Source organism: Anas platyrhynchos, chromosome 29, assembly GCF_047663525.1.
Source record: "Anas platyrhynchos isolate ZD024472 breed Pekin duck chromosome 29, IASCAAS_PekinDuck_T2T, whole genome shotgun sequence".
NCBI classification, from domain to species: domain Eukaryota; kingdom Metazoa; phylum Chordata; class Aves; order Anseriformes; family Anatidae; genus Anas; species Anas platyrhynchos.
Window position 1 is genome coordinate 2,572,228 of NC_092615.1, and position 13,582 is coordinate 2,585,809.

Consider the following 13,582-nt stretch of genomic DNA (forward strand, 5'->3'; position numbering starts at 1 on the left):
CGCAGTGAAAATCCTGCTGCATGTAAAATCCCATCTGCCCGTTTTTCTCCTTTCCTGGGCAAAGTGATTAGGTTAACACAAGGGGGGGAAAGAGGAGAAAAAGGAAGAGAAAAGCAAGCTTCAGAAATGTATTTTTTTCCCTCCCTAGCACAGTGCTCATGCTGAGAATTTCCTTGCTGGTTAGACAGGGACGTGGCCTTTATGCAGAGTTTTGAGATGGAAAGGGAGTCTTCGGAAAGGTTTGTCTGGCAGCTGCTTTTTCTTCTCATTTTCTTTTCCCTGAACCTTTATTTATTTCTTTTTTTTTTTTTTTCTTTAAATTGGCCCGATACCCTGAGCACTGCCCCACTGAAGCCAAATGACCGCATGCAGATGGTGCTCAGCTGGAGCTTGGTGGAACCAGGACTCGGGGTATTTTTGTCCAGGGACAACCGGAGTCAAACTCCTCCACAGAGACATGGCCCAGGATCCCTCTTACAGGGCAGAACGAAGGTCAGGAAGGTCCCTTCTAACCCACTCAGGCTATTTGGAAGCAATTTTCCCCACTAACAGATGCTTTCCGCTTCTCTGAAAGCTTTGTTAGAGTCCAAGACCCCATGTTTTAAACATCAGGATCGATACAAGACCTGGCAAAAGGCTCCCTGCACCTCAGGCAGACACAAAGCAGCCAGCACAAAACAAAGCCATCAGTGCTCAGGGGAACATCACCTGCCCCAGCCCCTGCCATCCCTGCTGGCATTTTGTCTGCACCCCACGGACGGGCACCAAAACACGACTGGCACCAGGCACTGCTTTCCCCCTCTGCTCCCACCCATCCACCCCCTTCCTAATCCTTTTCAAGCAGAACGGGTTTAGGATTTGGTGGTGGATGCTGTGCAGCGGGGGCGAGAGAGAGGACAGCAGGGCTTTGTAACAAGTGTCAATATGATCCGGTTCTGTAAAATAACCCCCAGTGAAGTTAAAGATTATTTACATTTTAGATACGGGTAACAACCATAATCTATTTGATTAGGCGAGGCTTGAATTAAGTACCAAATTTATCTCTTTACATTGTCAAACTTAATAGTAGTTTAAAGATAAACCTCATTGAAACTCTGCCTTCCCTGCTGGGCTAATTAACACCCATTTAGGCTCTTAAACCTTTGATGGGTGTTTCTGTTCCAGGGCTTTGGTAATAGGGGAAGCTGCTGTAATAAATCAGAGAGAAATCTCGGCCGAGGAGCGCGAACCAAAGGCTCTCTGACCAGGTGTGATGGGTTTCCAATGCGGTAAGGGAGATAAAAGCACATTCTTGATTAAATACTGCCACCAGGTTGAACTCTGAGTTTTCAGGGGCTGGTACTGTTACTGCTGCTAATGTGAGCTGAGTGTTTGAAACGGGCCGGGCTGATGAAGAAACTCATCCAGTGCGTGCTGAACCCAGTGGGTGGTTGCCCGTGTGTTTGGAGGGCTTTGATCTGGGCGAATGGATGTAATCCATGGATGATCATGACATCAGGATCTCTTCAATGGGGAGACGTTCTGGTAAAGCAATGCCTAAATTAAGGGGATGTGGGAATTTAACATGCTGGTGCAAGCAAATCCCAAGTGAGCCGTGGCTGCTGGGGCCATGTCAGGCACTGCAATGGGATCGAACCCAGTTGTCCCCTACCAGAACTAGGACAGGTGGATCCAAGTGGGGGTTACAGCCCTGAATTTCTCCCACACCTTTTGATTTCATTCGTGGTCTGCATTCGGCTTTGGGAAGAAATGCTCGGCCACTCTTTGGAGCACCTTGGTCTGGAGCCATCTGAGACAGGAAAGAAACCTGCTCCCAGCTCCTGGAGCCGGAGCTGAGGGAGAAGGCAGGGAGCCAAGTGAGCCCCCAGACCACAGAAAACCTCCTTTAACTCCTGCTGCAAGCCCGAGCTTTTCTAAGGAGCAAGAGCAGGACAAGGAGAGATGGTGCCACATTTAATTAGCTCTCAGCAAAACCAGATTATTCCTAACATTAAACTAATCTTCAAAAAGGGAACCCTTTAAATGAAAAGAGAAAGTGCAAGGCTAGGAGACCATTAATTGATTCCTTATTCATTAACCTTTGCAAACCACTCAAAAGATCTGAAAAACGACTTCCTTTGGAGTAAGGGCTTATGTAGGGGCTTGTAGGAGCCTCTCATAACCCACCCGACACAGGGCAAGAGAAGGGATGGCCCCAGGCTGCTCCTTGCTTTGCTGATCAGAGAACAATTCCTCCCACCGAGTGTCCCTGCTGCAAACGCCGCTCATCTGAAGCCACCCTGAAATCACGATAGCTTCTTTGATATTTAATCTGTAAACCTTGGACTTCTCGTGCCTGTTGCTGAGCCTGGCTGCTCAAGTCTTACGATAACTTGGTTCTCCTTTTTCAGTCTGGAGCTTCTGAAGTCAAGGGATTTGCATAAAGAAAGTCCTTGCTAGATGAGTTTGTGGCAACCAGGTTGCAAAGGGCTTTGGGGTTTAAAATAATATAACAATGACCCAAAGCCAAATGAGGCTGATAACATGATGTTAAAAAAAAAAAAAAAAAAAAAAAAAAAGATTTAAATCTCTGGTTTAGTCACTATAGTGATGGGAAGGGAGGTGAGCTGCCCAGGGAGCCTCAGCACCGCGGGCTGGGAGTGCTTTTTGCAGTTGCCCAGATCTAGGAGGATAAGGGAGCACTTGGCACGTGTGGCCGGAGGTCTTCATCCTGCTCCATTGCTTTGCCACAGCTTGTCCTGGGGGAGGTCGGCATGCCTGCCATGCCCACCTTCCTTGGGAAGGCGGACAAACAGCGGCAGTTTCCATAGCCGCTGGGGACAAGAAGAAAGAGCGAGCCTGCTCGGCCAGCAGCTGCCAAATTGCCTTTTGTTCGTGTCTAGCAGTGCCTGGATTTTCCCTGATCTGAAATGACACTTTTCTCTCTTTCTGGGGTCTTGTATTCTGGGTATTTGATTCTTGTGCCAGAGCTTGGATAGAAACCAATGGCTAAAAGCTTCCTCCCATACACTCTGGAATTAACAACCCTATTTCCCTGACCTCATTAGCATGGGGGGACAAAAACCAGAAGCATTTTCTCTCTTCACGCGGTTTAGGCAGGGGGGATCTAAACCCATCGCAGGAATGCCTGACCCAGCCTCTTTCCAAGGGCATGGGCAGAACCTGGAGATATGGCACCTGCCAAACTGGGATGCAGTTTGGGTGCTCCTGTCTGGGGTAACTGCAGGCAAACCAGGCAAACCCTAAAGCCAGTGCTCTGGGGACACGGCAGCCCAACCAAAGGCTGCATCAGCTGACTTGCTCCTGCTTGCAGGAGGCGCTGCAGATTCACCCAAATCCTGTATCCTCTGCCCATGGGACTCACAGTATGCGCTCATCATATCTGTATTGCACTGACTGCTCAGCACGGGGAAGAATTACAGCTTTAGCTCATGTTCTGCAAAAAAAAAAACACCGTTCCCAAGTATCAAGAAAAGCCACAAGTCCCAGTCTTAGACCAGCCAGTGCAGACCTCCTGCGTGTCAGCACAAGGGCCAGTTCCCTGTCGCTGCTCGGCCTCCTCCCACCTCTCCTGGGCTCTGTCCTCGCTCCCCTGATTCCCTCCTGCTTCGCTCAGCATTTGGAGCCGGGTGCTCTTTAAAGCAGTCTCTAATGAAACTCCATTGATCTCAATTACCCAGAGACAACTCTCAGTTATCCTGAGGCCGATTAAGCAGGTTGCAGATTAATCATAGCCTGCTAAGTGCCCCCTTCATCCCCATCACTGGTTCCTTACATCTTGATTTTGTTCTTTGAAAGAAAACACGCAAGGTAGCATGTGCTCCTGTTACCCGCAATGGTGCCTTTCAACTGGTATTTTACTTGCTATTTATTATTTCTGTCACTGAGAGCTGTGCACCCAGAAAAACAGTAAAAAAAATATTGCTTCCAAAGAGATCTTCTCCAAATTCATCAAATTTTGTTCTGCTGAACTGGAACCCCCTCATCGAAGAGCCCTGGGGAACGTTTCACCCGTGTTTCAATGTTCAAATCCCACTCATCCCAAACTTGCTGTTTTGGTTTCACACTGATGGGCAGCTAAACTCCATCACAGCCCCCCCGCAGTCCCTCATACCAAACCTTGGCCATGTAAGCCCAGTACACTTTGCATGCATGGAGACCGGTTCGTGGTGCCCAGGAAACCTCAGTCCTTGATGGAGGAACTGCGACACTGGGATGCTCCTGTAGGGAGAAGCTTGGGAGCTATCTGGGCACCTGGAAAGCACAAAATGCCAGGATTTCCCCTCCACATTGGGCAGTCCCCAGCTCTGAGGTGGCTTGGACTGACCCTGGGGTTTGTGTGGGTTGCCCAGGCTAGGACACAGCCCTGTCCCCCTGTCCGCTCCGCAGCACACACGTGTCCCGTCAGCACCAGGCAGGGCTGCTCAGGGATGAGCATGGGCATGGCCACAGAAGGGGATGACTCTCCCCTCATCCTCTGAATTATTTTGGTGTTCTCCGAGCACTGACATCTTTGCAGGATGCTTCTACCCTGGGGAAAGAAGTACAGAAGGAGGAGGTTCATGCTGTGTCTGGGAATTGGGAATATTAGAGCAAAATTCACTGAAAGAAAGGAGGAAAAACATTTACCAGTAGCACACTGCCCTCCACTAGCTTGTTGTTTTTCTATTTATTTTTTTGCTTTTAAGCTCTTGGCTCCAGTTTACCCAAAAGGAAAAAGGAAAAAAGCCGAAAGAAAAACACGGAGAGCAGCGAGCCCCGCACCGCTGCCCTGCGCGGGCTGGCTGGCGGCGAGGCGCTGCCAGGGCCAGGCGCTGCTCACGTCCCCGCGCTTTCCAGCTTAAGCACAAGTGCTTTGTGCAGATAAATTGAAAACCCTCAGCCCTGGAATACTGCCTCATGTAGCGGCGCTGTCAGGTTAGAGAGGGAGCAGCTGCCTATGGAGAAAGAGATAAACAGCAGCAAGGCTGGTCTGCCTTTACGTGTCGAGCTGGAGACAGCTTTCGAATGGGAAAACGCAAAAGTTTGCAGCATATGTATTTATTTATATATTACACACCCACGCATACAGCTCCATATATAATAAATACAATTACATAGGCAAGCACACAAATACAGAGACACACACAACTGCTGTGCACTGTGTCTCCCTACCAAGCACCAGCCTGAGCAACGCACCACCGAGCCCAGACGAGATCACACCATGCCGACCCCCATTAACTGCCATTTAATTAATTCTCCTTTTCAATTAACTCCTTTACTTCCCTCCTTTCCCGTTTAGGAGTCTCCAAGCCCCCTTTAGCATCCCTCGGCGGAGGTGATGGTGGTGAGGATGGGGCCAACGGGAGCAGCTTCTCGGGGAAGGTCGCAGCTGCTGGAGGGGAGGGAGGATGGGAAGGAGGGCGGCTTCTGGCTCTGATTCTGCCTTGCGAGCTGGATCACAACAGGGAAAGGCTAACAGCAGAAACGAGATTATTTCCCAACTTCCTCAAGCTTAGATCACTTGCTCACACGCACCCACAATCTAGCCCACGATCTTTAAGCGAAACTGGCTTTTATCATTACTTGTTAATCTATTTAATCAAAATTTCAATTAATGGCAGGGAATTATCATTCCATTTAGCACAGAGAGATTTAAAAAGAAAAAAAAATAAAGGAAGTGGCAGTCATACTGCAGATTCAGGCACTGGGCAGCCTCCGCCTGCATCCTCATCAGCCGGGCGGTGATGATGGGTCTTCCAAGCCCCCCAGCTTCAACCCACCATGGTTTTTTATAGGCAGAAAGCACCCACCCTGCTGATGGTTTCTTTTTTAACTCCTTCCCTAAATTTCCTGTGTGGGATTGCTCGGTGCTGGCCCGGGATGAAGGGCAGCAGCCCACCCGGTGACGGAGAGGGAGGGGAGGGCGAGCGCAGGAGTGAAGGATGGGGGAGAGGGGGTGGTAGAAGAAGAATCCATTTGTAATTACTGAAATAAACACAAGTCGGGGAGAAATGCAAATGCCTCATGTTGTGAATTACTTGACAGAAGAAGTGACAGCTTTTTATTAGGGTGATAACAGCGAGGAGTTTTAAAATAGAATAATCGGTGCAACAAAAGCAATTTTCATTCTGAATTTTCATTTTAAATGGATGATCTCGTTTTAATCAAGCGAGTCATCACAAAATGCTTTTAATTACCAAAAGTCAAGAGCTATATTGTAATTTTAATGTCTACTTTCAGCCTGGTGATTAGATTTATACAAAGCGTTGGTGGGGTGGGGAGGTTGTTGCCCCATTTCTGATTTCTGCCTTTTCCCCCTCAAATGAGCACAAGATCTGAATTTACCATTCAAAAAATTAAAAGCCTTCTTGTAAAGTGCCCTCACCTTGCCAACAAATACAGAATGGGCTCGGAGCAGAAGATATTTGTTAAAATCTGGGTTTGTTTATTTTCTTCCCCTATCTCCTTCTGTGTTATTTGAAGCAGCTGAGCTGCTAACACGAAGTTTGACTTTTTGTGCTTTTAAAGGCATTCTGGGAAGCTGCCGTAAGCTGAGATTGGACTACTTCCCGCAGACTCAGAGAAGGATCTGCATCCACCATCTACCATCATGCCAGTGAAAAGGCTAACTTCAGGCTCACTTCCAAGCACAAAACCCACCTCTTTAGAAGAAAAAATGGCTGAGGCTGTGTGCTTTGTGTTTATGGAGCCAGCACTCCCCTGGCTCTGCGATGGATTCCTCGGACTCCTACCTGAGATTCAGAGTCACATTTACATCGTCAGTGCAAACCAGGAACAGGAGAAGCTGGCCTTTTTTCCCTGGTGTAACCACTGAGGGGTTCTATACCACGTCCTGCATCTCACCTTCAGGTCCCTACAAACTCTGGGTATACTGCACCAGCCTCAAAATAAGGAAAGCTGCCTGAAACACCTCTTTATTTTATTTTTTTATTTAACTATAAGACTTGAAAAGTCAGTGTAACAAGGCCCTCACATCCTTCGGCTTTATGCGTCTTTCCTTTCCGTGCTGCACACTTTGCTCCTTTCACGCTGCTGTTCAGACCAAGCGTGGTGAGAGGGGATGAAAGGCATTTGCAAATGCATTCTCAGAAGAGAATCTGCTTTTTCCCCCCATTTAAAAAGCAATTCCTGTTGCTGTGCATTGTTTGCACGCAGGGATTAAAAACGCTTGAAAGCCTGAACCAGAAACGAGATGTCGCATTTCTAAATTCTCCACGAAGGCGTGAACGGAGACAGCACCAGACACAATGCGGAGCCAGTGCTGACATGCACAAACCAGCTCATTATGTGGGAGAAAAACCAGCACCTTTCACCTCCAACAAGCTGGGAAAAAGAAAATCCCCACCAGATAACCTGACCGAAAGCCTCATGAGAGAGGTGCAAGCACACTGGAGTGCTGGGAGCTAATTGGGAGAGCCCCCACCACCCCTGTAGCAGCAGCAGGGGAGAAAAAACATGCTTTTGCAGTCGAATAAATAAAATTCAACAGGAGACACCTTCCCCATTGTCCTTAATTTCTGCAGCCCCGAACTCAGCCAAAACCCATCCTTGGCATCATGTTGTGTGGCCAAGCTGCTTTCAGACCTTGCTTTTAGCTTTTTAGCAAGGCTGTTGGGCTCATGCCCACCTCACCCCTTCAGGAATGTGGGATGAGGGCTCCCACGGGGCTGGCTGGAAGCTGTGCCTGCAGTCCTTGTGCCACTGGGACTCAGGGGGTGAATTTAGGGCTGTTTTCAGCAATCCCACCCAGGATCCACCAGCTTCGATGTGTCACGTTGAGGGCTTCCTTGGCCAATGGGTCACATCAGAAGCCATCTCCAACCCCCTCAGATTAAAGTGACTCCTGGGGTTCAACAGGTCTGCTGCCGTACAGGAATGGCTGGAGTATTTTTCCAGCCCAGGAACAATCATCCTGCCACCACCTGCATTTTTTGGCTGAGAGATAAGACCATCTTAATGTCTCTATTTATTTTTTGAGAATTTAATGAAAGATTCTCAAATACTCAAACAACACAAGTGTCAGGCTCGCAAATTAGCTGAGCCTTCCGAGGCCAGCCTTCTCCCTTCATTAATATCAATAACAACTGCGGAGCTTAATTGAGCCACTTTGGAAACCACCTTTGGACGAACACACAGCAGAAGGAGAAACCCAGGCTCTCCACCTCACCTACTACTCTAGTGGGTTTGTGTGGTAAGGTTTTGGTAGTGGGGGGACGTAGGGGTGGCTTCTGTGAGAAGAATCCAGAAGCTGCCCCAGGTTAGATAAGGGCCTAACTGCTGGCCAGAGCTGGGCCAATAAGTGATATTTTTTGTGCATTTTGTGAATCAAGACATGGGAAAAAAAATAAAATAGAACTGCTGGGGAACAGCTGCTGGGAGAGAAAGAGAGGAGTGAGGAACAGCCCTGTAAGGTCCCCAAGGTGTGGGGAGCTGGGGGTCAGCCTCTTCTCACAGGTAACTGAATAGAACTAGAGGGAATGGCCTCAAGTTGTGCCAGAGGAGGTTTAGGTTGGAAATTAGGAGACATTTCTTCTCAGAAAGAGTAGTCAAGCATTGGGATGGGTTGCCCAGGGAGGCATCACCATCCTTGGGGGAGTTCAAGGAAAGGTTGGACCTGGCGCTTCGGGACAGGGTTTAGTGGGTGACATTGGTAGTAGGGTGATGGTTGGACCAGATGATCCCGAAGGTCTCTTCCAACCTCGCTGATTCTATTTTTCTATGATTTCCACCACAAGGAGTGGATTTGTGCATCCTGGGATGGGGCAGGAGGTAGGTGCTGCCACACACAGCCCTGCGTGCCCCTGTCCATTGCCCTGCATGTAGCTGTGTCTTAGCGTCTTGCTTCCCTGGAGCAGCTCCAGCCCTGCTTCTCACAGCTTCCCCCATTTCATGCCTGGAATTTAAAAGATCTGTGTATTTATCTGCTGCTCTGTTCAAATTACCGACTGGGCTGTGCTCGCCACGGTCTCTCTGGGAACAGGCAAGATGCTACATGGCCTTTTGATCGAAGCAATCTTTCTGTGGAGGCTTTTTTTCCTTTGCACAGGGGAAAAAAATGCAGATTTTTTTATATGTTTTTTTTTTTTCTTTTTATTTTTGCCAAAGAGCATCAACTTGAGGTGAAGTATTTCCCAGTGCTGACAAAAGCTTTGATATTGTAATGCCAAATCCATCGAGCCAAAGCTTTTAACTTTGCATTGTTCTTTTTTTTTATATTTTAAATATTGGATTTGTGGCGTTTGTCCTCCTTCCTCTTGCCCGCGATTGATCCTCCTGTCCTATTTATCTCCTCCATCTCACTGGGCCGTGGCCTTGAGCCCACTGGAGACGTTGCATTGATTGCCCAGGATTTTGGATGAAGCCAGTCAGTTATTTTCCCTTCCCCTCTTCACCTCCCTTACCTGTTGCTTATTCTCTAACCAGGCCTTGGTGAATTTTTTTTCTAGATTCAATTGACCAGAAAACACATCCCACTTTTGGGAAACAGGGTCAAGATTCATTTATATATATATGTATATGTACATATATACATATGTACATATACATATATTTGTATTTAAATAGTTATTTCTTGAGTCAAAAACGTTCCTCAACATTTCCAAAATCAACACTCCCCATTTGAGAACATGTTTCACCTAGAAATTAATCATGAAGCTGCTTCACAACCTGGTGGGAATTCTTCCTTTTCCACTTACAGACAACAAACCCGCTTGTTTTTCACCACCTGACTTTTCCCCTCACCAAAAAACAAATCTCAGGTCGGTTGTAAATGGTGCCCCCATCCAAAACATTTGCAACATAGGCATTGGTTGCAAATGAGCTCTCACAGCACTTGGCCTTGGCTGTTTCTAAGTTAACTACTTATTTTCTCTGCTTTTTCCCTTCAGTCAACAGAAAGGGACTGTCTGCTTCAGAAAGCGATTGCGAATGCCAAAGCTAAGCTTGCTGTGACAGATTAACACAAGCTCGGTCTGGAGAAAGCATAAAAACACCACTGCAAAAGTGGTCGCTGCAGAGTTTGGCTGGAAACTAATGCAATCCAAAGCAGGCTGCCTTCAGCATCTAACTGCAGGGCGAATGGGCGCGAGGATTATTAGGAGACTGGCAACAGCCTGTACGTAGAGATCTAGTGTAGAGGATTAAAGCTTAATGGGGGCTTTTAGCATTGAAATAATTTAAAAGACATTCGTTGACAAAGAAAAGGAAGAAAGTTTCAGGGTCCTTTCCCCATTCACTCCCATGGCCTCTCTCATCGAGGCATTCACACTCTTTACCCGTTTAGGGTCATTTCAGGATGAGGAATTAAATGATGGAGATACTGCTTTCCATCCATGAGTCCCTGCACGTGCTTTGCTTCTGCCCCAGGGCAGATTTTTGCTTATGAGACCATCTTGATGTCCCTCACCAGTGCCAGGTAATGCAGGCTGAGCCATCTGAGCACTTTACCTCACAAGTTTGTGCCCCGCAACCCTCCAGAATCACATAAAAAAAAAAAAATAATCAGCAAAATAACAACAAGCAACCAAACAATTGTTTAAAATGGGGATACACAGCAATAAAGTTCTCAAAATCCAGCAATTATGGGTTACTCTGGCTACAAGAAGGAACAGCTCCACACTCCACATCGAAAACTCTTTGGAGATGGGAAGCAAAGTACTTGCAAGCTGACCAGGGAACCTGTGATCTAGGTCTCCCCCAGCTGCTTTCTGACCACTTCAGGACTTAATTAGCACTAAAGGCCGTAGGAAATCTGAAGATTATTTAATAGAGAATGTAGTGGTAGATATGTCCTGAAGAAAAAAGGAGAAAGGGAGGAAGCACCAAGTTTGTGCAGGTGACTACAGCTTCACTGCTTCGTTACTTAAGGAAAAACTTGGGTGGGATTTTTTTCTCCCCCTCTCCTGCCCCAAATGTCAAGGTATCACAGATTTTTCAAGCCTGAAATTAGGACAAAGAAAAAAAAAAAGAAAGTCATAGTGCTCCAAACAACCTGGGGAGGTGTTGGCCAAGACGTGTTGGTTTTACTCCGGCAGGTTTTTGTTAGCTTGCACAGTCATTTAAAGCAGAACTTGATCCGCTAAGAGGCACAGCAAGGCCGTTAGTCCACGGTAGAGGTGCGGTGAGAGCAGCTGTCTGCAGAGCTCTGAAAGACCTTCTGTGGTCTCTGCCTCTGCTGGCAGTAATTAACTCAGAACTGCAATCTGAAATTTGTAGTAACATGAAGGCACTGAAGTCCAACCCTTTCCAAAAAAAAAAAAGATGGGGGAATGATGACTTTCTGTTAATTTACCCAAAGTAAAATCTCGAGAGATGTGGAGGACTATTTGCAGAAACAAGCAAATAAACCCAAATTTTCCTTTCTGGCTTCTGTTTGCCTGAACATCCCCTCCCAGCACCCCAAATGCCCAGATTCAGCACATTGCAAGCAGTTGAGGGCTGGGCTGTGCCCCCTGCCTGCGGGCAGGATACGGCCCTCACTCATGGCTCTGCTGTGCCATGGTGCAGCCAGGATCCTGTATTTTGCCATCAGTGATCACTTATAAAATATACCCCTGGGGTTCGCATTCTAATTTCTGTTTGACCTTTAAAGAACAACTCTAATTGACAGCCAATTTCTGTCTTATTTTATGACAGCTTTCGCTGTCCTGTCAATCACAGGTAGAGTTGTTAAGGAGAAAATCAGGCAGGCGGTGAGAGCCTTGACAAAGAAAAGCCAGCCCATAACAACATCAGGAATTCCTCTCATCGCTCTTTTCCAGCTGCTGAAAATGCCACAAAAGGTGTTCATTGAGATGAAACTTTTCTAAGCATCCATAGCCAAGGCTTCACTAGGATGCAGGAGGGAAGCAGCTGTATCGCGGTGCTTCTGGAGGATGGATGCTGACCCCAACCCACGGCCCAGGTGGGGTGACTGTGGCAGTAGGAGGTAGTTGAATGCAGAGGATTCTGTCCCAGGGAAATGGTAATGAAATGTGGGAAATGAGGCAAGGAGTGGAGAGGTGCAGGTGGAAGAGCGCAGAGCATCCAGGAGCTGCATTGGGATGCCTGGGATTGAGAGAGAAGCACTCAAGGCACATTGTGCTGGGGATGAAATCAGCTTCCATCCAACGTTTCTCCCTGACAGCTGCTCTGCACTCACTCCAGCAGCATTATTCCACAATTAGTCCAATGGCAGGTATGGTTGGCTCTAATTAGCTTCTTATCACCCCCAAAAAGCGCAAGCATGGGAGCTGCTGGCTCAGAACAGGGCCCTGCATCCAGGCAGAGCAGGGCTGCTGGAAAAGCATCCTCATCTCCCCATGAATTGATCATTTGATCATCATTTGATCGCCATGAAAACAGCACTGGTCTTGATCTGATAAAATCTTGGAAAGGCTGAAAGAGCCACCTAATTAGCAGGAGGACACAGGTAGTTAGCTGTACTGGATCCTGTTCAAGCGGGCTGAATCCTGCCTATGAGCTGGGCCACCCCAGCCCCCAGCCCTCTGCCTCCATCCACGTGGGGCTCAGCCACCAGCAGACTTCTTGGCTTACAACATTGTACAGCCAGCTGAAAACACGAGATCTGCTTCACCCAAAACTCGTGCGACCAACGGCAAAGGCATTTGTCACTCTTCCCCCTTCTGAAACCGGGAAGCTTAAACAATATGCATCATTTATGCACCTAGAGAAGCAGAGAAAATCAGAATTGAAAACAGACTGGTGCCTCTGTCTGCATGTGTCTGCATGAAATATTCAGCACCAACTCTGAGTCCTGCTGCGTGTCAGGGCTCGGGAGCGCTGCATCTCCTTGCTCCGCAATCAGAAACCATGACAGCTCACCAAAAAATAACAGCTGCGTGGCGCAACAGACACCATTTCAGGTCAACTGCTACGATGAAGAGGTGTTTCGAAGCCTCTTCAATATTTAAACCGAGAATGAGACACGTCGAGACCCAATCACTAATGGCTTCTTGCCTTGCACCGCCACAGTAACACCAGGAAATTGGAAGACTTGCTGGGATTGCTCAAGATAGTCAGGAAGGGCGAGGAAAGAAGTGCTGTCTGCTGTAATTGCTAGATGTCCAGATCTTCTCTGCCTGGGACTGCAGCCAGGCAGGTACAGGGAGGAAGATGTAGGCTGACTCCCGAAAAAGCCAGGTGGCAAACGAGTCCTACCTGGGTGGGCCAGATCCTGCTTTAGGAACTGCCTGAGCAGCCTTGTCTCTCGGGAGAACGGTGAGCAAGATCTGGTCTTTCAGACACAGAGATGACAAGCCAAATCCTGCAACCTTCCCTGGCTGCTTACAAAAGGTTTGAGGCTTCCAGCCAGGGCCAGATCTCCTCCGCTGCAAGCGGTTTCCAAACGGTGGGCAACGAGGTTGGGTTTGGGGTTGAAATTTGTGGCCGTCTTTTCACCTTCTCCTCATCAGCTCTGTATCTGCTCCCAGTTCTCTGAGAGCAATTCTTATTGCCCTTGTCTCCTCCTTGCGTTCGGAGTCCTTCAGAGCGGACAGGAGCACTAAAAATAAAATCACCTGTCAGGTTTCCCAGTTATTACAAACAAAATGTCCTTTACAGAAATGTAACGAGTAAAACC